Source organism: Otolemur garnettii, unplaced genomic scaffold (assembly GCF_000181295.1).
Source record: "Otolemur garnettii isolate 467f Iridium unplaced genomic scaffold, OtoGar3 scaffold00206, whole genome shotgun sequence".
NCBI classification, from domain to species: domain Eukaryota; kingdom Metazoa; phylum Chordata; class Mammalia; order Primates; family Galagidae; genus Otolemur; species Otolemur garnettii.
The window spans coordinates 1320780-1347337 of record NW_003852601.1 but is presented as its reverse complement, the minus strand read 5'-3'; positions in this window follow the sequence as shown (position 1 = coordinate 1347337).

Sequence of the window (26558 nt, the reverse complement as noted above, 5' to 3'; positions counted from 1 at the left end):
GCAGAGTAATGATCCTTCAAGGATATCTACACTCTAGTCTCTGGAACCTGAAAATATGTTTTACATAGCAAAGTGAGATTAATGTCTCATACGGAATTAAAGTTGTTAATCAGTTGGCATTGAGATGGAAAGATTATCCTGGATTGTCTCAGTGGGTCCAGTATAATTATGAGGCTTCTTATAAGAGGAAGAGAGAGAGAAAAGGAAGAGAACCAAAAAGATGGCTGATTTAGGAGAATTTGGACTGATGTTGTTGACTTTGAAAGTGGTGGAGAACTTAGTCCAGGGAAGTGGGCAGCCCCTAGGAGCTGGAAAGGGTAAGAAAATGGACTCCCCCCTTAGAAGCTACAGAAAAGATCTTAGCCCCACTAACATACTAATTTTAGTTTGGTAAGACCCATTTCAGAATTACATCCTCCAGAACTATGATAATTTGTGTTGTTTTAAGCTACCAAAAGTGTGATACTTTGTTATAGTAATAATAGAAAAGTAATACAAGCACTAATTCAAATAGTCACATAATTTTTCCAACTCAGTATAATGTCATGAAGGCAAATAATAAAATAAATATAAATATAAAATGGAAAAATTTATTTGTTGGGACAAATGAATTTTCATGTGTATTGATATCACTCAAGCAGTAAAAATAAAGTGTGAACAGAAAATAATACATATATCTCAAAATTGTATACTATTGAAACAGTAATGCATTCACTCTTATATCTCAGTGTGTTGCTATAAAACATTGTCAAATGATGGTATGAAGCCACAAACAAAAAGCTTTCGCATAATTTTCAAATAATCATGATAATTCCTTTAGTTAACCATTCATTTGGTTTCAAAACCAAAGCAAAATAATACTTTAAAGTACAATTTTTTTTTTGCAAATTAGAGAACAAATCAAAAGTAAACTTGCACTATTCAAAACTGAAATTCACATACCAACGATAGGTGATACTATTACCAAAGAAATTGTATAACCAACTGCAGTGTTAATATGTACTAAACAGTAGCCCCAAAGAGAAAACAGAATGTTACTGGCAAAATCTTTTCTAAATCACAGGTCATTGTTGGATAATGGTATGTGATGTGGAAGACCAATTACTGACCAATCTGTATCTTCCAGCATTATTTTTTCTATAGTGAGACAAATACAATAATGTGCAAATAATTTTTAACATACAATTTTATATATACATATGGCAATACATACATGTATAAAATACATATATATGTGTATCTAATTATGTTATATATAATGGAGAAGTGAAATGTTAATTTTTCTTCTCTCTGTAACTTAAAAACATAAGAAACAAAAGCTTTTTGTTCAATTTTATTGTTGCTCATTTTATTTTGTTTTTGTTTGTCTGCTTTTAGTGAGCTAAAGTACAGACTAAAAGTTGCTGACTTTATTATCTATAGCAAGCCAACATTTTCCAGCACGATATAGAATTGCTACACAAATGAGAGAGGGTATTTTGGATGCCACTATACACACTACTTTATTCAAAAAGAATAAAGCAGCTAACCCCCCTGAATCTGATTCACCTTTGAATGACAGTGACATAGTGAAAATTATAAATGTGATCAAATTATTACCACATATTTCTTTTCAATATGTTATGTGAAGAAATGTACAGAAATTAGAAGAGTCTATTTTTTCACACTGAAGTATGTTGTTTGATGAATCGAAAGGTGGTTGCATAAATTTTTGAAATAAAAGATAAAATTAAAAACATGACACTAATAATGGCAATTTCAATCATCTCAAGTGAATTTCTTAGCTGGTATAGCTTATGGTTATATTCAGTATTTTAAACAAGCTAACTCTATCACTTAAGTGCCAAAATATGACAATTTTAATGGTAAGGATGGGATATTAAGGTATCTTAAGAGTGCTAAACTGGTGTGTAAATAGCTCCATCAACAAGATATTTACTTCTACATAATTCCTTCTGACTTTCCTTATTTATTAGAGAAAGATGAAGAAATTGTTTTCAAAAAAGAGTGAATTACTATTTTCAATTTTATCATCCATGTTAAAACATTCACCTTTCATCTCATCAAGTGAAATCTCTACCTAAATTTTTGGCATATGTTCAATATTCAGAAATGTCTCAAGTAATTGCTGAAGTATAAATAAAGTTATCTATCCTTTATCAAGTCATATATATATATATTTTGGTTTAAGACTATAAACTATTTTCCCTTTCTCACTGATGTTAAATACTTATTCTTTGTTTTTAAATTGAATTCTATTTTGCCTTAATAAATTTTAAACAGTGTTTTAAAATGAATCTTTATTATACCAACTGCACATCAGTATGCTCAAAATTTGATATACAAGACTACCTGATTGGTAAAATTATTTTTATTTTTCTAATATTTCTTCTAACAAATATTCTCTTTTTTTTGAATATAAATATTTTCCTTTATTTGCACATATTCATTTTCACAAATGGGGCCATTTTTTCACCTTAAGAATTCTCCTATGTAAAACTAGCACATGGTACTCCATGATTGCATCAATGTACACAGCTATGATTTAATTAAAAAAAAAGGAATTCTCCTTATTTCTTTTCATGCAGACCTACTAGGAATAAATTTTCACAGTTTTCTTTGTTTGAAATGTCTTTATTTCATCTTCATTTGTGAAGAATTTCTTTTTTTCAGGGTAAAGCATTCTATGTTGCCATCGTTTCACTTTCAGAAATGTAAATATTCTTTCCATTGTCTTCTGGCTTCTATGCTTCCGTTTAAGAAATCAACTGATTGTCTAATTAAAGGAAGGCTTATTATTTGATCCTTTTTACCTTGGCTTTTTCAGATTTTCTTTAATTTTTAGCAAGCTTATTTTGAAGTATCTAGATGAGCTTTTCTGTGTTCTGCTTGGGATTTATGTGGATTATTATATTTGTGGGTTGATATCATTAATCAGTTCTGGGAAATTTTCTCTTCAGGTATTGCACTGTCCTTTGTTTCTTTCTTTTTTTTTTTTTTTCATAAGACTGCAGTTGACATGAAGGCTGTGTTGACCAGTTTGATGGAAGTATTTTGGATTGCATGTGAAAACCCCACACTGTGCCCCAGAAGTGCATTAATGTACATAGTTACCATTCAATAAAAAAAAAAAAGAAGAAGGAAAAAAAAAGGAAGAGAAAATAAGCACATATGCAAAACAAATATTCTAAGTGTACTAAATCCAGTCAGTTGTGGGCACTAGAAGGAATGCTAAAATATATAAAAAATCTTCTGTGCCCATTCAGAATCTCAATCAAGAGAATAACACTGGCTAACTTACAATCATACACAGTCTTATGACATACAAGGGGATTTTTCACATAAACTAACAATGTACCTTTGCTACTTCAAAAATATAACTTGAGTTAGGGAAGTTGACTTATTGTATTACAGTAGGCAATCCTTCAATATCTTTTTCACATCATTGATTCATAGAAAATATAGTATCTGGATAAACAGTGAGCTAAAGTGAAGACATTGTTTGAAGTCAGAAGCAACAAGAACAGAGGGATTTGTCATAGGGTTCTCCAAGCCTCCCCAAGGTCTAAGTCTCCTTAGCTATACATAGCAATATCTTAGTAGACCTGAAACCCATTTATGGAATACCTGTTAGGATGCTCTGGTATAGGAATTAAGGATTTGATTTCTAGAACAAGAAAGAGGTTTCAGGTAGGTGGCCCTTTGCCTTTATTCTAAGAATATTCAAGAAGAAATTTTGAAGTTCAAAAAGAGAAGTAATAACACCTGAGTTGTGTTTAATAATAAAAAACTTGGACATAGTGTGAAAGATAAATTAATTTATAAGTTACTTAATTTCTCTAACCTTCAATTTTCTTATCAATAAAATGGGATAATAATTTTAGTACTTTATAAGCTTTAGGGAGGTAATGCATGTATTTATTAATTTATGTAACAAATAAATATTAAGAGACAAAAGACTAAGGTAGGCATTGGTAATATAGTAGCAAGACAGCAGACATTATCTCCAGCTTAATGGATCTTAAAGTTATCAAGAAAGATAAATATTAAACAAGTAATTACAAAGGCACTGAGTATGAGAAACAGTGAAGATTGAATCTGCTTTAGTTGGTATGTGTTGAGGACGGATGGATAATCAGACTCATGAATAGATAATATATTTACTTATTCTCAGAATTCATGAGCTATTTGACCTTTGGAAATTTGTATTTTTTCCAGTAGCACAATCTTAAAAAACCTTGGGTTTTACCCTACGAATAATAGAGAACAACTTTTGAAGTTGTTCAGAATTGTTTTTTTATTAAATCATAGTTGTACACATTAATACTATCATGGGGTACAGTGTGTTGTTTCCATATACAATTTGAAAAATTCTCATCCAATTGGCCAACATAGCCTTCATCTCGTTCAGAAGTTTTTAACAGGAGGTGAAGTAAGATCTGAGTTATGTTTAAGAGCAATAAAAATTACATGGACATAGTATGGATAATGAATTACAGAGCCTGTTGCAGTAATCTAGGTGATGGAGACTTAGATTATGAAGACTTTGACCAGCAGTCAGTGGCATCCTGGATAAATAGAAGATAGATTTGAGGAAGATGGTAAGAATGATGATGATGATGACAATGATAATTATGTTGAAGAAAATGAGGAAGAAGATATTATTCTCAGGTGGCATAATGTCTGTGAAATAATATTCACAGTAGTTTCCTCACCTTACTTTCCAATCTATATGACCTTTGGTAGCTTCACTCATCACATTTTTCAAGACACTCCATGGAATTATCTTTATTTCCCTAATGTCTATCCTCTGATAGACTTTTGGTTCTATTAAGACACGGTACATAACAATAATCAAGATCTCTGTGCCCAAGACACAATATCTCAGAAATTTTCATGGAGTAGATATTGTTGGGACCAAGGGCATCTGAATTTTGAACAATAGATTTAGGTGATTCTAATATAGTACTAGCCCACAGATTTTTTTTTAGAATATATAATCAAAATAGTACAAAAAATAAACAACCATAATCCCACAATCCAAACCAAAAGTTTTAAAATGAATGATAACTTTAACTGATGTAATCTTCCCCTACCTCATCCCCTATTTCCATTTAGATGTAATCTTAATTCTGAATTTTATGTTTATCATGTTCTTGATTGTTAAAAGTGTTATATTAGCCTGTATATAAGCCTTAATAACATGTTTTGTACTTTATTAAAATAGAATTTGCACATCATGCAATACACTCATTTAAAGGGTATGGTGAAAAATCCAATGGTTTTTAGTGTATTCACTGAGTTGTGAAACCATTCCTCAATCTAATATTAGAATATTTTAATTCCTCCTCTAAAAAGTATGCATGTGTATATGTGTGTGTGTGTGTGTACACACACAAGCAGTCACTCTCCATTTCTTAAATCGCTTAGGGCCAGCCCCAGACTACCACCATGTGAATGGAATAATAAAACATGAGAAAAATTGTGACTACCTTCTTTTAATTAAAACGATTTATTTATTTATTCATTCATTCATTCATTCATTCATATTGTTTGGTATTTATTGAGGGTACAAAGAATCAGGCTACACTGATTGCGTTTATTATGTAAAGTCCTTCTTACAATTCTGTACTCCCCCACAAAGGTGCCATATGCCTACGCCATGACCCACCATCCCTCACACACCTCCCCTCTCCCTGCTCCCTCATTCCTATACTCGGCACCTTGTATTAAATCATTTACTGCCTTTTTATTTTAGGTTAATGTGAGAGTACAAAAAAAAATCTCAATATTTAAATTTGTTAGGCAGAAAAATTCCTGTAGCTATTTACTGCACCCAAAAGATGTGCCATAAACTTCTACATTGTGCCTATTCAGGAGGAGCACCACAAAATCTCCCCTATCTCCCCGCTTGAAGTGAAATGAGTATTTCTCCAATATGGTCGTCTTTTTTGTAGCTTAATAGAATTCCATGGTAGGCATATACCACAGTTTGTTAACCATTCCTGAATTGATAGGCATTTGCATTGTTTCCACATCTTGTCAATTGTTAATTGAGCTACAATAAACAATCTAGTGCATATGTCCCTATGATAAAATGTTTTTTTTTTTTCCTTCATTGTAGGTGCCTAGTAGTAGGATTGCTGGGTCAAATGGAAGATGTAATTTGCATGCTTTGAGGATTCTTTATACTTCTTTCCAAAGAGGCTGTATTAGTTTTCAGTCCCCCTAGCAGTGTAAAAGTATTCCTCTCTCTCCACATCTGTGCCAGCATCTGCAACTTTGGGATTTTTTGATGTGGGCTCATCTTACTATGGTTAGGTGATATCTCAGGGTAGTTTTTATTTGCATTTCTCTGATGATTAGGAACAATAAGCATTTTCTCATATGTTTGTTAGCCATTCGTCTGTCTTTATCAGAGAAGGTTTTGTTCATGTACCTTGCTCAGTGATATATGGAATTGTTAGCTCTTTTTTTGTTGATTAATTTGAGTTCTCTATAGATCTTCATTATCAAGCCTTTGTTAGATTCTTAATATGCAAATATATCTTCCCATTCAGAAGGTTGCTGATTTGCTTTCACTGTTGTTCTTAGCAGTTGAGAAACTTTTAAGTTTAATTAAGTATTATTTGCTAATTGTAGTTGTAGCAATTGTCACAATTTTTCTTCATTAAATATTTCCCCAAGCCAACATCCTCAAGAGTTTTTCTCACACTTTATTCTAAGATTTTTACAATTTTATGTCTTAGATTTAAATATTTTATCCATCTTGAGTCAATTTTGGTAAGTGGTGAAACACACAGGTCAAGTTTCTTTTGTGTGTTGTTATTCAGATATCCCAGCACCATTTACTGAATAGGGATCCTTTTCCCCAGTGTATGCTTTGACTGGGTTTATCAAAGATCACATGCCTATAAGGGCCTGTTTTCAGCTCTTGATTTTTTATTCAGTTTCATATGAATATGTCTCTATGTTTGTGCCAATACCATGCTGTTGTGATCACTGTGGACTTGTAATATAGCCTGAAGTCTGGCAGGGTGATTCTTCCAGATTTATTTTTTATACTAAGAAATGCCTTGGCCATACCTTTTTTTTTCTGGTTCCATACAAAACAAAGAACTATTTTTTCCAGTTCTTCAAAGTGTGATTTTTATATTTTTAATAGGGATTACATTGAATGAGTAGATTGCTTTGGGTAGTATAGACATTTTAAGAGCGTTGACTCTTCCCAGTCAGGGGCATGATGTGTTCTTCCATTTGTTAATGTCTTCTGCTATTTCTTTTCTGAAGTTTTCATAATTCTCATTGCAGAGATCCTTCAGTTCTTTTGTTTGGGGTATTCCTAAGTATTTCATTTTCTATGAAGCTACTGTGAAAGGAATTGTATCTCTGATGAGTTTCTCAATTTGGTTGTTATTGGCATATACAAACGATTTTTGTATTTATGGATGTTGATTTTATACCCTAAGACATTATTATATTTCTTGATTACTTCCAGGAGTTTTGTGGTCGAGTCTCTGGGGTTCTTGAAGTATAAGATCACATCATTATTTGACTTGCTATATTCCCATTTGGATGCACTTTTTATCCTTCTACTGCCTGATAGCACTAGATAGAACTTTCAGAACTATGTTGAAGAGTAGTGGTTATAGAGAGCATCCTTGTGTGGTTCCAATTCTAAGTGGAACAGCTTTCAGTTTTACTCCATTCAGGAAGATAGTAGCTGTGGATTTGTTGTGAACGGCATCAATCACTTCAAGAAATGGGTCACCTATGCCTATATTCTTAAATGTTCTTGTTAGAAAAGGATGTTGAATTTTATCAAATGCTTTTTCTGCGTCTATTGAGAGAATCACATGGCTCTTGTTTTTGCTTCTGTTGATATGGTTAGTTATACTTAAAGATTTGTGTATATGAAAACCAGCTTTGCATCCCTAGGATGAAGCCTACTTAATCATGATGTATAATTTTTTTTTTAACGTGTAGTTGTAATCTACTTGCTAGAATTTTGTTGAGTATTTTTGGCATCAATATTCATTAGTGAAATTGTTCTGTAGCTCTCCTTTTTAGTTGGATCTTTTTCTCGTTTTGGCATTAGGGTGATGTTTCTTTCCTAGAACATGAGGAGAAAGATTCCTTCTTTCTCGATGTTTGGGAATAGTTTCTGTAGTATTAAGTATTAGTTTTTCATTGAAGGTTTGATAGTATTCTGATGTGAAGTCGTCCCGTCCAGGGCTTTTTTTTGTTGGAAGCTTTTTTTATTGTTTCTTCAATCTCAGTGCTTGATATTTTTTCTTTTTGACAGATATATTTCTTCATGCTTAAATCTAGGGAGAGGGTGTCATCCCAGGTATTGGTACATTTCCTCTGCTTTTTTCAAATTTCCGTGCATAGAGCTTTTTGTAATAGTCAGAAATAATACCTTGCATCTCTGTGGTATCTGTTGTTCTCTCTCCTTTTAAATTTCTGATTGAGGTTATTAGAGATTTATTTTACATTTCTAGTTTATTTGACTTATGGTTTATGGATTTTATTTATTAAGAAAACATCTTTTTGTTTCATTAAGTTTCTGAATGATTCTTTTTTTCTCTTGATTTATTTATTAAATCATAACTGTGTACATTAATGCATTTATGGGGTACAATGTGCTGATTTTATATACAATTTGGAATGCTTACATCAAAGTGGTTAACATAGCCTTCATAGCACTTACCTCATTATTGGATTAAGACATTTATGCTCTACTCTTAATAGATTTGACATGTCTGCTTGCAATATACAGCATAGGTGAGGTCTCACCAATTACCCTCCCTCCTCTTCCCTCCTTCATCCTAGACTACAGTTGTGTTTTATCTTTCATGTGAAAGTGTGGGTAATTATATGTTGGTTTCATAATAGTACTGAGTACATTGGATAAAAGAAAAGAAAAACTATCCAATGAATGATTCTTTCGTTTTTTATTTCATTATTTTCTGACTAAATTTTGGTTATTTATTTTCTTCAGCTAAGTTTGTGATAAGATTGGTCTTCCTTTTCCATTTCCTTAAGATGATTTGTTAGTATGTTGATGTTCTCTTTTTCTGTTTTTCAGATTTAGTCATCTAATTTGAAAATTTTCTCTCTTAAGACTGCTTTTGCGGCATCCCACAAGTTTTGGTAACTTGTGTTTTCATTGTTGGTATGTCTGAGATTTTTTTTTCCTTTTTTTTTTTTTTTTTTTAAGACAGAGACTCACTTTGTCATCCTCGGTAGTGTGCCATATCATCATAACTTACAGCCACCTCAAATTTCTGGGCTCAAGCTATCCTCTTGCTTCAGCCCTCCAAATAGCTTGGACTATAGGCTCCCAACACAATGCCTATTTTAAGAGATGAGTTCTTGCTCTTGCTCAAGCTGGTCTCGAACTCCTGAGCTCAAGCAATTCTCCTGCCTCAGCCTACCCGAGAGCTAGGATTACAGGTGTGAGCCAACATGCCTGGCTCTATTTTTAAAGACTTTAACAACTTCCCCCCCTTCATGTCTTTCTTGACCTAAATATCATTCAGTATAAGGTTGTTTAATATTTATGCCTTTGTGTAGGGATGAAAATTTTTCTTGGAGTTGAGTTTCATCTTTATTTCCTAGAGTTCTGAGAAAATACAAGTTATAATTTAAATTCTTTTAATTCTGGCGAGTTTTAATTTGTAGCCTACAATATGATCTATCCTGGAATATGTTCCATGGGCTGATGAGAAAAATGTATATTCCTTAGCTTTGGGATGATGTGCTCTGTATAGGCCCATTAAGCCTATTTTTTCTAGGGTCCCATTTACATCCATTGTATCATTTTTAAGTTTCTGTTTAGAGGATCTATCTGATTGTGTTAGAGGATGATAAAATCCCTAGCTATTATTGTGTTAAGGGATATCATATTGCTCAGACCAATCAAGGCATGTTTCCTAATTTTGGGAGGATTTAAGTTCGGTTCATAAATATTTAGGATTGAAATGTCCTCTTGATGTTTTGTTCCCTTGACTATCTTTGTCTCTGAACTTCAGTTGCTTTAAATCCACTTGTATCTGAGAATAAGATTGTGACCCCTCTTTTCTTCTGATCTCCATTTGCCTGATATACTTTTTCCTTCCATTTATCCTGAGTCATGATTTGTCCTTCAGGGTTAGATGTGTCTTCTGTAGACAATAAACATATGGATGGCTTGTGCTTATTGATCCAGTCAGCCAGCCTGTGCCTTTTGAATGGGGAATTCAAGCCACTTACTGAAAGAACTGATAAGTATGGTGGAGTTCTATTCATCTTATTTTGTCAGAATCTGTTGCTTGTTTCTATCCTCTGTGCCATTCTGGAAACTAGATTTTGTCCTTCAGGTTCTGAGTGTTTGTTCTACTGGTCGTCTAGTGTGATGGTCAGTGTTAAGAATAGGTGTAAATGTTTCCTGTAGAGCTGGTCTTGATGTGATGAATTTTCTCAATGTTTGGATATCAGCAAAATATTTGATTCCTCCATCAATTTTGAAGCTTAGTTTTGCAGGATACAGAATTCTGAGCTTAACATTGTTTTTATTAAAGAAGGTTAAAGGTACATGACAATTCTCTTCTGTCTCAAAAAGTTTTATTTGAGAATTCTGCTATTACACTAATGGATCTGCCCCTGTAGTTCAATTATCACTTACTCATGGCTGCTTACAGAGTTTTGGCTTTTGTCTTGACTTTGTATGCATTCATTACAATGTGTCTTGAAGATGCTCTGTTTGTGTTGAGGTGACCAGGATTTGATGTCCCTCTGAAAAGACAGTTTTGGAATCTTTAGTGAAACTAGTGAAGTTTTCATTCATGACATCCTCCAGTAGGGCTTTCATTCCTTTGGGACATTCTTCTTCTCCTTCAGGGATATCTATAATTTATATGTTTAAACACTTCATGAAATCCTGTAATTCTCTGAGTGAATTTTCTGCTTTCTTTCTCTTCTTTTCTGTCTCTTTAACTATCTGGGTTAGCTCATGAACTTTATCCTCTAGCTCTGAGATTCTTTCTTCTCCATGGTCTAATCTGTTATTGATTATTTTCTACTGCATCTTTAAATTCCCTGATTGACTCCTTCATTTCCTTAAGGTCCACTAAATACTTTCTATATTCTTCATGTCTTTGACCCATTTTTTATTTCTGTTTTTTCTCTTTCTTATCAATTTCCTTTATCATCCATATTTTAAGTTCCCTTTCTGTCATTTCCATTACTTCTTTATAGGTGAAGTCCTTTGGAGTAGCTGCCTCATGTCCCCCTGAAGCCCAACTAGCAGCCACTTCCCACAATATCCACCCAGCTAGCAGTGAAACTGCTGGGAGATCCACTCCACCAGGTATTAAAACTAGTTGCTCATCACCAAGTCCACTCACTCATCTAAAATTTCCACAGCAGTTCCAATGCAGTACAGCCCAAGATCAGAAATCTGAAGGACTGTGCCTTCCCATCTCCAGACTTTTGTGTAAGGGCTAGCTAACTGGCTGGCCCCTGCCCATTCCCACATACTTGCTTTTTGTGCAGGATGTTCTTAGCTCTTGACATCCTCACTGGCTTGTGTAGTCCACCACTGCCTCAATGTGCCCTCCGCATTGATGTCTCCAGGTAGATTCCTCCCACTGGAGATGACCAGGACTTTTTTTCTCCTGCCTTGTTGGGAGTGAGCTATTAGGCATATGTTTCTAATCCACCATCTCACTCTGCCCTGAATTGACACAACTTTTTAGAGATTCATCCAGGTCAGGTGCTGTGGCTTTGTCCCTGTAATCTTAGCACTCTGAGAGGCCATGGCATGTGGATTACTTGAGCTTAGGAGTTCCAGACAAGCCTGAGAAAAAGCAAAACATATCTCTGCTAAAAATAGAATAATTAGCCAGGCATTGTGGTGGGTGCTTGAAGTTCCAGCTACTCAAAAGTTTGAAGCAAGGGAATGCTTGTGCCCAGGAGTTTGAGGTTGCTGTAAACTTTGATGCCACAGCATTCTACCCGGTGCAAAAGATTGACACTCTGTCTCGGGAAAAAAAAAGAAAGAAAGAAAGAAGAAAAGGAAAAAAAAGAAAAGAGTTTCATCCATGTTGTATGATGTATCAGCACTTTCTTTATATTAATAAATGGTATTACATTGTGTGGATATATCACATTTTGTTTATATATTCATCAGTTGCTAGACATTTGGATTATTTCTACTTTTTGGTCAGTGTGAATAATACTGCTATGAAGAGTTATATACAACTTTTTATTTAGATATATGTTTTAATCTCTTATTATATACCCTAGGGTGGAGTTGATTGACTATATGATAATTTTATATTGAAATGTTTGAGGAAGTGTTGTTCTGGTCTCCAAAGTGAATCCACTATTTTATATTTGCACTTGCCAACACCTGTTACTATTTGTCTTTTTGATTATAGCTATCCCACTAGGTCTGCAGCAGTACCTCTTCATAGTGTTAACTTAGATTTATATAATGACTAATGATATTAAGTATCTTTTCATATGCTCATTGAGAATGTTTACATCTTTTTGGATAAATATCCCAATCCTCAGTTCATTTTTTAAATTGGGTTATTTGGATTTTTATTATTTATTTTAAAAAGATCTTTATGAACTCTATACAAATACCTTACCAGAATGGTGCTTCAAAATATTATTTTACGGCTCGGCGCCTGTGGCTCAAGCAGCTAAGGTGCCAGCCACATACACCTAAGGTGGTGGGTTCGAATCCCCAGCCCGGGCATGCCAAACAAGAATGATGGCTGCAACCAAAAAATGGCCAGGTGTTGTGGCGGGCGCCAGTAGTCCCAGCTACTTGGGAGGCTGAGGCAGGAGACTCGCTTGAGCCCAGGAGTTGGAGGTTGCTGTGAGCATGATGCCATGGCACTCTACCCAGGGGGATAGCTTGAGGCTACGTCTCAAAAAATATATATATTATTTTACCATTCTTTGGGTTGTCTTCTACTTTCTTGATGTTATCCCTTGAAAGTATAAGTATTAACTCTTGATGAAATCTAGTTTTCAATTTTTTTTCTTGATTTGTAAGTAACTTTTTCTACATGGTGTAAGGAAGGAGGTCTAAATTCCTTCTTTTCTACATATATATCAAGTTTCTAAAGAGTACCACTTTTCAAAGGAGTATTCTTTACCCCCATTGAATTGTGATATCACCCTTATCAAAAGTCACTTGAATGTATAAACTTGTTTTTGTAGTAAAAATTTTATTCTTTTGATCAATATATCTATTGCTGTATAAGTACCAGGCTATCATCATTCCTGTAACTTTTAATTAAATTTTGATTTTGAATTTAGAAAGAGTCCTACAACTTCTTTTAGAGAATTGTTGTGGCTGTTTTGTGTCTCTTAAATTTCCATATGAATTTTGTGATCAGTTTGTCAACTTCCTATAAGGATATCAGCTGGGATTATGCTCAAACTTGCATTCAATCCATAGATAGATTTTGGAAACATTGAAAATTTGGCAGTATTAAGTCTTTTGATCTGTGAACACAGGTGTGCTTCTCTGTCTCTTTTGATTTTAATTTCTTTGAATGATGTTTTATAACTTCCAATCTATAGGTCTTTCACTTTTTTTTGTAAATTTTTTCCAAAATAAATTATTACCTTTATGCTGTCATAAGGGGAATTGTTTTCTTACTTTAATTTTTGAATTATTCATTAATAGAATATAGAAATAATATTAATATTTGTATGTTGATCTCATATCTTTCAGCCTAACTAAACTCATTTATTATTCTTCATAGTTTTTTATGTACAATAAGATTATCATCTGTAAATAGAGATAAACCAACTATTCCCTCCAAAATGGATGGTAACTATTCCTTGCCTCATTATCCTAGTCATATTCCACACTAAAATATTAATGAGAATTGGTGAAGGCAAGCATTCTCTCTTTGTTTCTAATTTGAGGGGGAAAGTACTCTTTCAGTATTAAATATTATTTGATTTTTGTCCTTAAGTCTATAAATATGGCATATTATGTTGATTAATTTTCAAAATGTTAAACAAACTTTGCATTCATTGGATAAATTTGACTTTGTCATAATGGTAATTTTTTGTATATGTTTGAAGATTCATTTAGCTAGTATTATGTTGAACATTTTAATATTTATATTAATAAAAGATATTGGTCAGTAGTTTTGATGCGATGTCTTTGGTCTTTGTATCACGGTGATACTTGTTTCATAGACTGAACTGAAAAAATACTATATTCTTTTCTTTTCTGAAAAAGCTTGAAAGATTGGTATAAATTTTTTCTAGAATATTTTCTGTAACTTCCCAGTGATGTCATCTGGTTTGGGTTTTCTTTACAGGGGGTTACTTTTATAATTAATTTGTTCTCTCTATTTGTTATAAGTATATTCAGATTTTCTATTGCTTCTTAAGTCAGTTTAGGTAATCTGTACAATTCTAGATATTTGTCAATTTCAGTGAATTTTCATAACTTCTTGGCTCAGAATTCTTCATAGTATTCTCCTTTAGTCATTTTTTTTTTAATTTCCGTTAGTGATACCCCTTTCTTTATTTCTTATTTTAGTATTTTTCTTTGTTCTTTTTTTCTTCACCAGTCCCACTACATGTTTATCAATTTCATTGTTCTTTTCAAACCTAAACTTTTGATTTTATTGATCTTCTCTGTTTTCTATTATTTATTTCATTTTTCTCTAGTCTTCTGCTTCTTTTGTTTTAGTTTGATGTACTCCCTCTAGTTTTTAAGGTTAAAAGGTTAAATTATTGATTTCAAGTATTTTTTCTTTTTAAATAAAATGTAGCTATAAATTTTCAATCAACGACTATTTTTTTCTCTCTGTTTTTCATATTACAAAATCTGTATCTTCAAATTGGTTGATATTTTTATTTTGCCTAATCTAATCTACTGGTAGGTACATCTAGTGAAAATTTAATTTTGATTATTTATATTTTTCTACTCCAGGGTTTCCATTTGGCTTTTTAAAAACTTTTTTGATATAGCTTTTAAAAAATATAATTCATATACCATACAACTTACTAATTTAAAGTGAATGGTTTTAAGTATATATGAAACTAGCAACAAAATCTTTTTTTTCTTTTTGAGCCAGAGTCTCACTGTGTCATCCTTGGTAGAGTTATATGGTGTCACAACTCACAGCAGCCTCAATTCTTGAGCTCAGGAGATTTTCTTGCCTCAGCTTTCGAACTAGCTGGGACTATAGGTGCCTGCCACAAAGATGAGCTATTTTTTTTAAGAGACAGGGTTTTGCTCTTGCTCAAGTTGGTCTCAAATTTCTTAGCTCAAACAGTACACCTATCTTGGCCTCACACATTGTAGGATTGTGGTTGTGAGCCACAATCAATTTTAAAAGAGTTTCAACACTTTCCAGTAAAATTTCCTCCCCTGAACAAACAGCCTTAAGCAACCAGTAATCTCATTTATGTCCACGAATTACCTATTCTGAACATTTAATATGAAGTGACTCAGAATACATGATCTTTTGGGAATAGATTCTTTGACTTAGCATTTTTTAAGGCCCATCCATGTTGTAGCATTTATCAGTAGTTCATTCCTTTTTACAGATGAATACTATTGCACTCAATGGACATATCATATTTTGTTCATCCATTTATTTATGACAAACATTACATTTTTTCCCATCTTTTGGCTATTATGAAAAACAGCTATGAGCATTCATGTACAAGTGTTGGTGTGCTCATAATTTTTCATTTTCAGGGTGTAGGTTTCTAGGAGTGGGATTTCCAGGTCATCTAGTAACTATATAATTTTTATGTATTAGTTTGTATGGCTGACAGACAGTTTTAAGTAGTCCTACCATTTTATATTCCTGCCAGCAGTGTATGAGAGTTTGAATTTCTCTGCATCATCACTAATACTTGGTATTGTTCCTCTCTTTGATAACTATCCAAGAGGGTGTAACATGGTACTTTGCCTGTTTTCATTTTTTTTATTATTATTATTGAGTTGTAAGGGTGTAGAGGATGCCAAGAGCCAGACGACCCCTGAGCAAGAAGATTTGCAGCTGGTGGGGGTGGACCCTCAGACAATTTGTTCACAGGTGCTTGTTGCTGAGAAAGAGCTGGAGTCCATGGCAATCCTTAGACACATAGTCATTGTACTGTCTCAATAAAAGGCTATCTTGTACTGTCTCAATAAAAGGCTACTGCAGAGGTTGCTCAGGGCTACCCTGCAATCAAGGTTAGCCTATGTCCTGCAAGCTTGTACTTCTAATCCATGTCATGCCTGGTCCCTTCCTACGGAGATGAAGACCAGGGCCGTAGGGGCTGCAGCATTTGGCATATCCAGCAGCATCCAGCAGGATACAACAGGACACCAGGGATGTGGAACAATGGGGAAAGTTACACTTGAAAGTAAGTGAGGCCTTTGGCAGACAGTGGGAGGAAGTCCAAAGGGTAACTCTACTCAGGGAAAGTGGGAACTTTGGCCAATCTAGAATCTAGGGAATCTCACTTGGAATAAATGAGGTCTTTGATAAGTAAGCAAAGACATTTAGAGAAAACAATGGGTAACTTCCTGTTTGGGGAGTTGTGAGAATTAGAAACTGAGGAAGAAGGCAATGTTCAAGCAGAATTTGAAAGTGAGAAGAAGAGTGAGGTTCAGTGGGAATCTGGACCTAAGGAGAACTGGGAATCAAGAGCATATGATGATTTATTCCTAGAGATGGGAGTCTGCTTTCTGAGCTTGCCTGAGCCTGAAGAATGGGGGTTCCCTGTCCAGCCCTGAGTGGGAAAATTCTGTATCAAAGTTATATTCCATAAAATGTCTCTCATTTGTAAAATGTGGGAAAAGCTGGGATTTGGAAGTTTATATTTATATGCACTGTGTTGTATTATGAAGGGAGAATATCTGTGCTATATTTTCTCATTACACCCAAGACCATTTACAAGAGCAGGGGGTAAATGTTTTATTTGCAGACATAATACAGAGCAGATATGGGATCTGTGGCCTTGAGAATTTAAACATAACAAAAGACTGGGAAAGTGTATATGAGTGTAAGCAGCAGAAAGAATGTTATAATGGACTTGAAGAGTGTTCAGCATCTACCCATAGCAAAATCTTCCAATGTGATAAATGTTTCAAAGTCTTTGGAAAATTGTCAAATCTAAATAGACATAAGATGACACATAGAGTAGAGAAATTTTTTCAATGTAAATAATGTGACAAAGCCTTTAATTTGTACTCACATTTTTCTGTACATAAAAGAATTCACACTAGAGAGAAACCCTACAAATGTGAAGAATGTGGCAAAACCTTTAATTGGTACTCATACTTTTCTGAACATAAGAGAGAGAAACCCTACAAATGTGAAGAATGTGGCAAAGACTTTAACTGGTGCTCAGAACTTACACAACATAAGAGAATTCACATTGGAGAGAAACCTTACAAATGTGAAGAATGTGGCAAAGCCTTTAGTTAGTACGCTAACCTTTCTGTACATAAAAGAATTTATACTGAAGAGAAACTCTACAAATGTGGAGAATGTGGCAAAGCCTTTAATCAGTGCTTACAGCTTTCTGAACATAAAAGAGTTCATACTGCAGAGAAATTCTACAAATATGAAGAATGTGGCAAAACCTTTAATCAACACTCAAATCTTTCTGTACACAAAAGAATTCATACTGGAGACAAACCCTACAAATGTGAAGAATGTGGTAAAGACTTTAATCAGTACTCACACCTTTCTCAACATAAAAGAGTTCATACTTGAGAGAAACCCTACAAATGTGGAGAATGTGGCAAAGACTTTAACTGCTGCTCAGGACTTATACAACATAAAAGAATTCATAGTGCAAGGAAACCCTACAAATGGGAAGAATATGTCAAAGCCTTTAATCGGTATTCACACTTTTCTGTACATAAAAGAGCTCATACTGGAGAGAAATCCTACAAATGTGAAGAATGTGGCAAAACCTTTAATCAGTATTCAAACCTTTCTTTATATAAAAGAATTCATACTTTAGAGAAAGCATCCTGATGTGAAGAATGGGGCAGTGCCTCTAATCAATATTCCCAATTTTCTGTACATAAAATAATTTTTTACTGGAGAGTAACTCTACAAATGTGAAGGATGTTGCAAAGCTTTTAACTGGACCTCAGACCTTACTAAACATAATAAAAATCATAGCAGAGAAAATCCCAAGAATGTAATGCAAGTGACAAAGCATTACCCAGTCATCACAATTTTCTGTACAAAAAAAGAATTCATTCTGTAGATAAACTCTACAAACATGAAGAATATGGCAAAGCTTTTAACTTGTGCTCACCCCTTGCTATGCATAAAAAATTTATAACAGAGAAAACCCTTAACAAATGTGAAGAAGAAAGTGGCAAGTCTTTTAACTTCTATTCACAACTTTCAATAACTGAAATAATTCATATTGAAATTGTACAAATATTAATAATGTGATAAATTCTTTAAATATTTGTCAAGATTTTTTAATCATAATTAATGCAGGAGAATTACTCTACAAATAAGAATAATGTCGCAAAGCCTTTAACTTGTGTTCTTGCTGTTAGGTAGGGATAAGAAGTGAGAGGGTCCAATGATACTAGGAGTTCTTTATAAAAGAACAAACTGACCAGAGGGGTTTTCCAAGAACAAAAATGTAACATGTCAAAAAGGCTTCTATGTTAGTTCTTAAAAAAATTGGTCTGGGCTCAGAACCTGTATCTCAAGTGGCTAAGGCACCAGCCACATACACCAGAGTTGGCGGGTTCATATCCAGCCTGGGCCTGCAAACAACAAGGACAACTATGACTAAAATTGTGGTGGGAGCCTGTGGTCCTAGCTACTTGGGGGGCTGAGGTAGGAGGATCACTTAAGCCTAGGAGTTGGAGGTTACTATGAGCTGTAATGCCATGGCACTCTACCCAGGGCAACAGCTTGAAGCTCTGTCTCAAAAAAAAAAACAAAAATTGGTTGGGTGTGGCAGAGAGGCCACAAAGTGGACATATGACCAAGGCCACCAAAAGTGGTCTTTGGAGCATGCATACAAGTAGGGGATAGTATCTTTAAGTGATTCGTTGTCATTAATTTAGTAGCAATTACAGCTGTTTCATGACAGTTTACAAATACTGTGTGACAGCCTCCGGAAATTGCCTTAAAATAAGGTAGGACTCACCTTTCCAAGAAACATTATGAATATTTTACATACCCCTACCCCACTTAACAGAGAATTAGGAAATGGTATAAAATGGAAACATTTTTTTAAAACCAGGGTGTTTTCAACATGAGGGGTAGCCACTTTCCTTTTTCCTTCTCTGGAATGTAGTATGCTTTAATAAACTTTGGACTTTCGTCTGCTTGTAAAAAAAAAAAAAAAAAAAAAAAAACACAACAACGAAGAAGAGCATATGATACAGACTCAAATAAGCAAGAAATTATCTCTGTGGCCATTATGGCTGCTCAGATAAAACAATTGGAAGATTGGGTAAATAGTCTCACCATCAGAAATGTCAACTTAAAGCACCCAATATTGCCCTCAGCACCTCCCTATGTAAATGAACCATCTGTGACTTTGGTTATGAAGGCTATGTTATAAGGGTGTAAAAACAGTGACTTCAAGTGGGAAGACACTTTTGGGCTTTTTCTGGTTACAGTCGCTGATATTTCTCCCAATCCACAACACCCTCAAGGAGGCCAACGTTTTGATCACTATATGATCACCTTTTGGGTTCTGAAAGATTTGAACAGGCCATAGCACAGTATGGTATGCAATCCCTGTTTTCTAGAGGTCTGTTACAGGAGCTTGCACAAGAGCAGCAGTTCATTCCTTATGCCTGGGACATGATAGCCAGAACTGTTTTTGAGTCTGAGTAGTATTTATAGCTCAAAACCTGGTGGAAGTAGGAGGCTGACATGATGAGTCACCAAAACCAGCAGAGAGGAGTCTCTATAACATCAGAACAGCTCTTTGGTTCTGATCAATGGCTGGGGATTCCCAATGAACTTCAGTATGATGACATAGCTGTAGTCCAGACAAGGTTGTGTTATCTTAGCCCTGGGAAAATGTTCAGGCTCCTGGAGGTATCTCTAAATCTTTTATTAAGATAATACAGTCAGGGAATGAACCTTATACGGACTTTCTAGCCCAATTAAAAACTGCCGTTGATAAAGCCATTGCCCAGCTAGAGCTCAGAGACAGGCCTTTACCTTTAGCATTTGAGAATGTTAACGATGAGTGTCAAAAGGCCTTGAAACCTTTTAGAGCACAAAATGCTCCCTTAGGGGAATATATATGGGCATGTGCTGATATAAGAATGGAATTCCACAAGGCTAATTTGCTTGCTGCCACTTTAAAAGAAGGGGTCAGTTCATACCATCTTAGATGTCATAACCACAGATAATTGGGACATAGGAGAAAAGAGTATTGGAAAGAGAAGATCTATAGAAAAGACAATGAACAAAAGACTTATAGCAAATGGGAACCCCCTCAGTTGTGTCCCAGGTATAAGAAAGCACCCCATTGGGCGAGTGAGTGCAGCTCTCAGTTCAGTAATAAAGGAACACTTTTACTGCAGGAAAACTAGTAGGTGGGCCCAGCCTGGAGCATGCAGGCAAAGAATATGGGTCTGAGAATGTACTCAATCACCAGCAACTTCACTCTGTTCAGTATCTGTTACATGCCACCTCAGGCAGTGTTGCTTTGGACTTACTGGAATATGATAATGTCTTTTTGCTTCCCAGCATGGGAGCAAAAAAACTGAAAACAGAAGTGTGTGGTCCTCTGCCCCCAGGTACTGTTGCATTATTGCTAGGAGAAAATGAATTAGCATCTCAGGGAATGTTCATCCACACAGGTGTTATTGATGTTAATTACTTAGGGGAAATATAGATCATGATCTCAGTAAACCAACCAACTCAAATTTTGGCCAGACAAAAGATTGCTTAATAGCTACTCTTGCTGTAAATTAAGTTACAAGGTACTGGGGGAAAACATACTGGTGAGCCCAGTAACAGAAGCCATATTTTCTGGCAAATGTCTGTCGATAAGAGTAGGCCTCAATTAAATCTTACTCTGAAGGATAAAAACTTTACTGGCATGTTAGACACAGGTGCTGATGTTTGAGTTATAGCTCTAAATCAGTGGCCTAGGGAATGGCCAAAACAAGTTGTTGGTATTACTTTTGTTGGCATCAGAACTGTAGATTCAATCTTTCAGAGTGTTTTGCCTTTGACCTGCTTGGGGCTGGATAAGCAGAATGCTCCCCAACCAATGTTATTTATCAAGGAGATACACTTTTAAAATGGTTGCTCCTTTCTAACAGAGCTACACAAAAATTACAATACTTAGATAAAATTTGTGAATTTATTGCTAAGGGTAGAAATAGAATTCACCAACTGACAGGTTATGATCCTTATTCTATTATTGTTCCTTTCAGAGAAAAGCAAATTCGACTCAATTTTCAATTATCAATATTATGGCAAATTGTTTTTGCATCCTACACAGGCTCAATTACTAATGATTATCCTAATGACAAAAGATTTCAGTTTTTAAAGCTTACTTCTTGGATTCTCCCTTATGTTATTTAAGACTCTCCAATTACAAATGCTGTTATCTTTTATACAGATGCCAGCAAGCACAGTAAAATTGGATATACAAATGGCAATACTTTCAAAGTTGTTCAAAGTCCTTATACCTTGGTTCAAAAAAATGACATATATACTATTTTTATTTTACTTCAAGAATTTCCTTGTGCAATAAATGTGGTCATGGACTCTCAGTATGCCTGCATAGCTATTAGAAAGATAGAAACAGCAACCATCACTTCCACTGATGAGATTTCTTCTCTCTTTCGATCTATTCAGGCATTTACAAGGCATCATACTTACCTTATCTATATAACTCATATCAGAGCACACACCATACTACTACTGGATCCAAAGACCTCACTGAATGAAAAAATAGATCGGACCCTTATTGGTACTCTTCAAAAAGCTTCTATTTTTCACTCTTAGACACACACTAATGCAAAAATGCTCTGTAAGAAATTTCAACTTACAAGAACTCAGTCAGCAGATTCTTTCTACCTGCCCTTCTTGTTCAAGGATACACTTACCTCCCTTTCTGGAGGGAACCAACTCTAGAGGAGAAGCAGCAAATCAGATATAGCAGATGGATGTGACCATTGTCTCATCCTTTGGTAGACTGAAACATGTTCATCATTCTATAGATACTTTCTCACATTTTTTCATGGGCTTTACCAGGAGAAAGGATTCACCATGTCATTCAACATTTGTTAGAGAGCTTTAATATTACAGGTATCCCTAAATGTATTAAAACTGATAATGAACCGTTTTATTCTACTCACAAATTAAATATCTGCCTATCTTTTTATAATATTCAATTATGTTATGGTATTCCTTACAATTCTCAAGGACAAGCCACTATTGAGTAACATCATAAAACATTGAAAGATATATTAGATAAACAGAGAGGGGGAGAGGATACCCTCCTCTTGAATAATAGTCCTAAGTATATGTCACTAGAGCTCTTTTCACTCTCAATTTTCTGAATCTCAGCAAAAACGGAAAGACAGCTGCAGAAGGCCTTTGGACATCTTTCTTTCATTCACCATCCTCTCCAATACAACAACTTAGTTTTTGTAGAAAACCTGACATGTCAGAATGGAAGCTTAGTTATGTACCACACTGGGGTCGAGGTTTTGCCCATATTATTACAGTACATCAAGAGAAGCAGTAGTTACCATCCCACTGGATTAATCCTCAAGAGGAGCAGGAAACCTTGCCAGCACTTTAACAAACTTGTCTTCACTAACAAATTTTTATTCACAGGACCCTGAGTTTTGGAGCCTAGGTAATTTCATAATAGACAACCCTGCATCAATCTCCTCTATGGGAACTGTAGCTGCCTCTCCATGTCACTGTCCATCATCAGCAGGAAGCAGTTAAGAGCAGTCAGCATCCTGTTTCCCTAAGAAGCAGTTGGAGCTTCTATGCCAAGTGGGAAGAATGATACAGGATTTCATTATTTTGACCTGAATAACAAGCCCGAGGTAAGGCTTAGTATGCATATTCTAAACCTTTGAAGGCTATGACAACAAAGACCTTGGACAGCAGGGTGTGAGGTAACAGTTATACTGGTATCAGCCAAGGTAAGAGAATTTCACTTGTTGGATTTATATCTCTTTCAGTTAGGCACCTGATCTTTACTTAGTTACATTGCTTTTTGGAAAGGCTCTGAGTTTGGTACAGCACTTTCCCGACTTAACATAACTTTGGGTTGTGGTTAATACTTCCCATGGAAGTGTCATGGGCCCTATGGGTCAGCCTGTAGCATGTAGTTGGGTGGTGATTAGCACAAAGGGGACATGTTTTCCCCTATGCCTAGTTTGTCAAAAATAGTTTCCCTTATACCCAGATTAGTTCCATTGGTGTAATTTCATTAGACTTATATGCCCTTTTGTTTCTTTTACTTAGCAGGAAAGAAAGCTCCTTGGTGAGGAGAATGTATAAAATAACTAACAACAGGTTTTCTCTCTTATCTATCCAGAAATGTTTTTAATACACTAGACGGGGGAAATGTAGAGGACACCAAGAGCCAGACCACCTCTGAGCAAGATGATTTGCAGATCGGGGGCGGAACCTCAGGCAATTCATCCACAGGTGATTATTACAGAGAAAGAGCCTGAGCCCATGGCTATCCATAGGCATGTAATCATTGTCTAATAATCCCCTCACCTGTCTTGTATTGTCTCAATAAAAGGCTACTGCGGAGGTTGCTTGGGGCTACCTAGCAATCAAGGTTAGCCCGCCTCCTGCAAGTTTGTACTTCTAATTCATGTCATACCTGGTTCCTTTCCTTCCTGCAGAGATGGAGACCGGGGGCATAGAGGCTGTGACATAAGGGATATATATTTGTGATACACATTCCATACAAGATTTATGACTTTTAAATATTTTCTCCCATTCTGTATGTCATTTTTTTCACTTTATTGGTGGTGACATCTGAAACACAAAGTTTTTAAATTCCATGAAGTGTGTTTTTTATGTTTTTTTTTTTCTTTTGATGTTTGCACTTTTGAGGAATAGCTCAGGATTATTTTCCAAATCCAATATCATGAAGATTTCCTCCTGTTTTTTTTTTTTTCTCAAAGATTTATAGTTTTAGCTCTTATATTATGATAATTGATCCATCCATGTTAAATAAATTTTTATGTACAGTGTTAAATACGAGTCCAGCTTCATTCTTCCGTAGGTGGCTATGCAGTTTTCCCAGCAATGTTTGCCAACAGGACTAATTTTACCCCATGGAATAGTTTGGAAGTCATGTTGAAAAACAATTTAGCATACGTACTTGGGTTTTTCTAGACTCTCAATAATATTCCACTGATCTTTGTATCTACAATTGTACCAGCACCACAGCCTCTTGATTATTATTGCTTTCCATTAATATTAAGTTCTTTTTATTAAACCATAGCTGTGTAGATTAATGAAGTCATGGGGTACAATGTTCTGGTTTTCCATACCATTTGAAATATTTATATCAAACTGGTTAAGATAGACTTCACTAGATTTTCCTAATTATTATGTTAAGACATTTATATTCTACACTTAGTAAATTCAGCATGTACCCTTATAAAATGCACCATAGGTGTGATCCCAACAATTACACACCCTCCATCCATCCTCCCTTCTCCCCTCCACTCCCTCTCCTCTTCACCCTTCTTCTTGGGCTATAGTTAGGTTATAGCTTTCATATGAAAGCTATCAATTGGTTTCAAAGTAGGGCTGAGTAAATTGGATACTTTTTCTTACATTCTTGAGATACTTTGCTAAGAAGAATATGTTCCAGCTCCATCCATGTAAACATGAAAGAGGTAACGTCTCCAACTTTTCTTGAAGGCTGCATAATATTCCATGGTGTACATATACCATGATTTGTTAATCATTCATGGATTGATAGGCACTTGGACTTCTTTCATGACTTATAAATTATAAATTGGGCTGCAATAAAAATTATGGTTCAAATATCTTTTTTATAAAGTGATTTTTGGTCACTTTTTATGCCTAGTAGAAGAATTGAATGATCGAATGGAAGGTCTATTTTAGATCCCTAAGTGATCTCCAAACTTCTTTCTAAAAGGAACATATTAGTTTGCATTCCCACCAGCAGTGCAGAAAGTGTTCCCTTTTCTTCCCATCCACACCAACATCTATGGTTTTGGGGTTTTGTGATGTTCGCTAATCTTACTGGTGTTAGATGATATCTCAAAGTGGTTTTGATTTGCATTTCTCTGATGATTAAAGATGATGAGTACTTTTTCATGTGTCTGTAGGGTGTGCACTTGTCTTCTTCAGAGAAGCTTCTCTTCAAGTCCCTTGTCCACCATGAGATGGGATCATTTATTCTTTTCTTGGTAATATGTTTGATTTCTCTGTGGATTCTGGTAATTAAATCTTTGTTGGAGACATAACCTACTAATATCTTCTCCCATTATGAGGGCTGTCTGTTTGCTTTACTTATTATGTTTTTTGCTGTGCAGAAGCTTTTAGTTTGTTCAGATCCCAGTAATGTATTTTTGGTGTTTCTTCAATTGCCGGGGGGGGGGGTCTTCCTCATAAAATATTCACCCAGCCCAATTTCTTCAATTGTTTTCCCTTCACTTTCTTCTAGTATTTTTGTAGTTTAATGTCTTAAGTTTAAATCTTTAATCCAGTGAGAGTCTATCTTATTTACTGGTAAAATGTGTGGGTCCAGTTTCAATCTTCTACACGTTGCCAGCCAATTCACCCAGCACCATTTGTTAAATAGGAAATCTTCTTCCTTCAGAAAGTTTTTAATTGGCTTATCAAAGATCAAATAATGATAAGTAGCTGGGTTCATCTCTTGGTTCTATTCTGTTCCATACATCTACCTCTCTGTTTTTGTGTCAGCACCATGCTGCTATGATCACTATCGATTTATAGTATAGTCTGAGGTCTGGAAGTGTGATTCCTCCTGCTTTGTTTTTATTTCTGAGTAATATCTTGGCTATTCTAGTTTTTTTTTTCTGATTTCATATAAAATGAAGTATTATTTTTTCAAGATTTTTAAAGTATGACAGTGGAGCTTTAATAATGATTGCATTAAAATTGTATATTGCTTTGGGTAATATGGACATTTTGACAAAGTTGATTCTTCCCAGCCATGAGCATGGTATATTTTTCCATTTGCTAACATCTTCAGCTATTTCTTTTCTTAGAGTTTCATAGTTCTCTTTATAGAGATATTTCGCGTCCTTTGTTAGGTGAACTCCCAAATATTGCATCTTCTTTGGCACTACTGTAAATGGAAGAGTCCTTGACTGTTTTTCAGCTTCACTATTGTCTTTATATGTAAAGGCTACAGATTTATGAGTGCTGATTTTGTAACCTGAGAAACTGCTGTATTCATTGATCACTTCTAAGAGTTTTGTAGTAGAATCCCTGGTGCTTTCCAGGTATATAATCATATCATCTGTGAAGAGTGAAAGTTTGATATCCTCTGATACTATATTGATACCCTTGATCTCC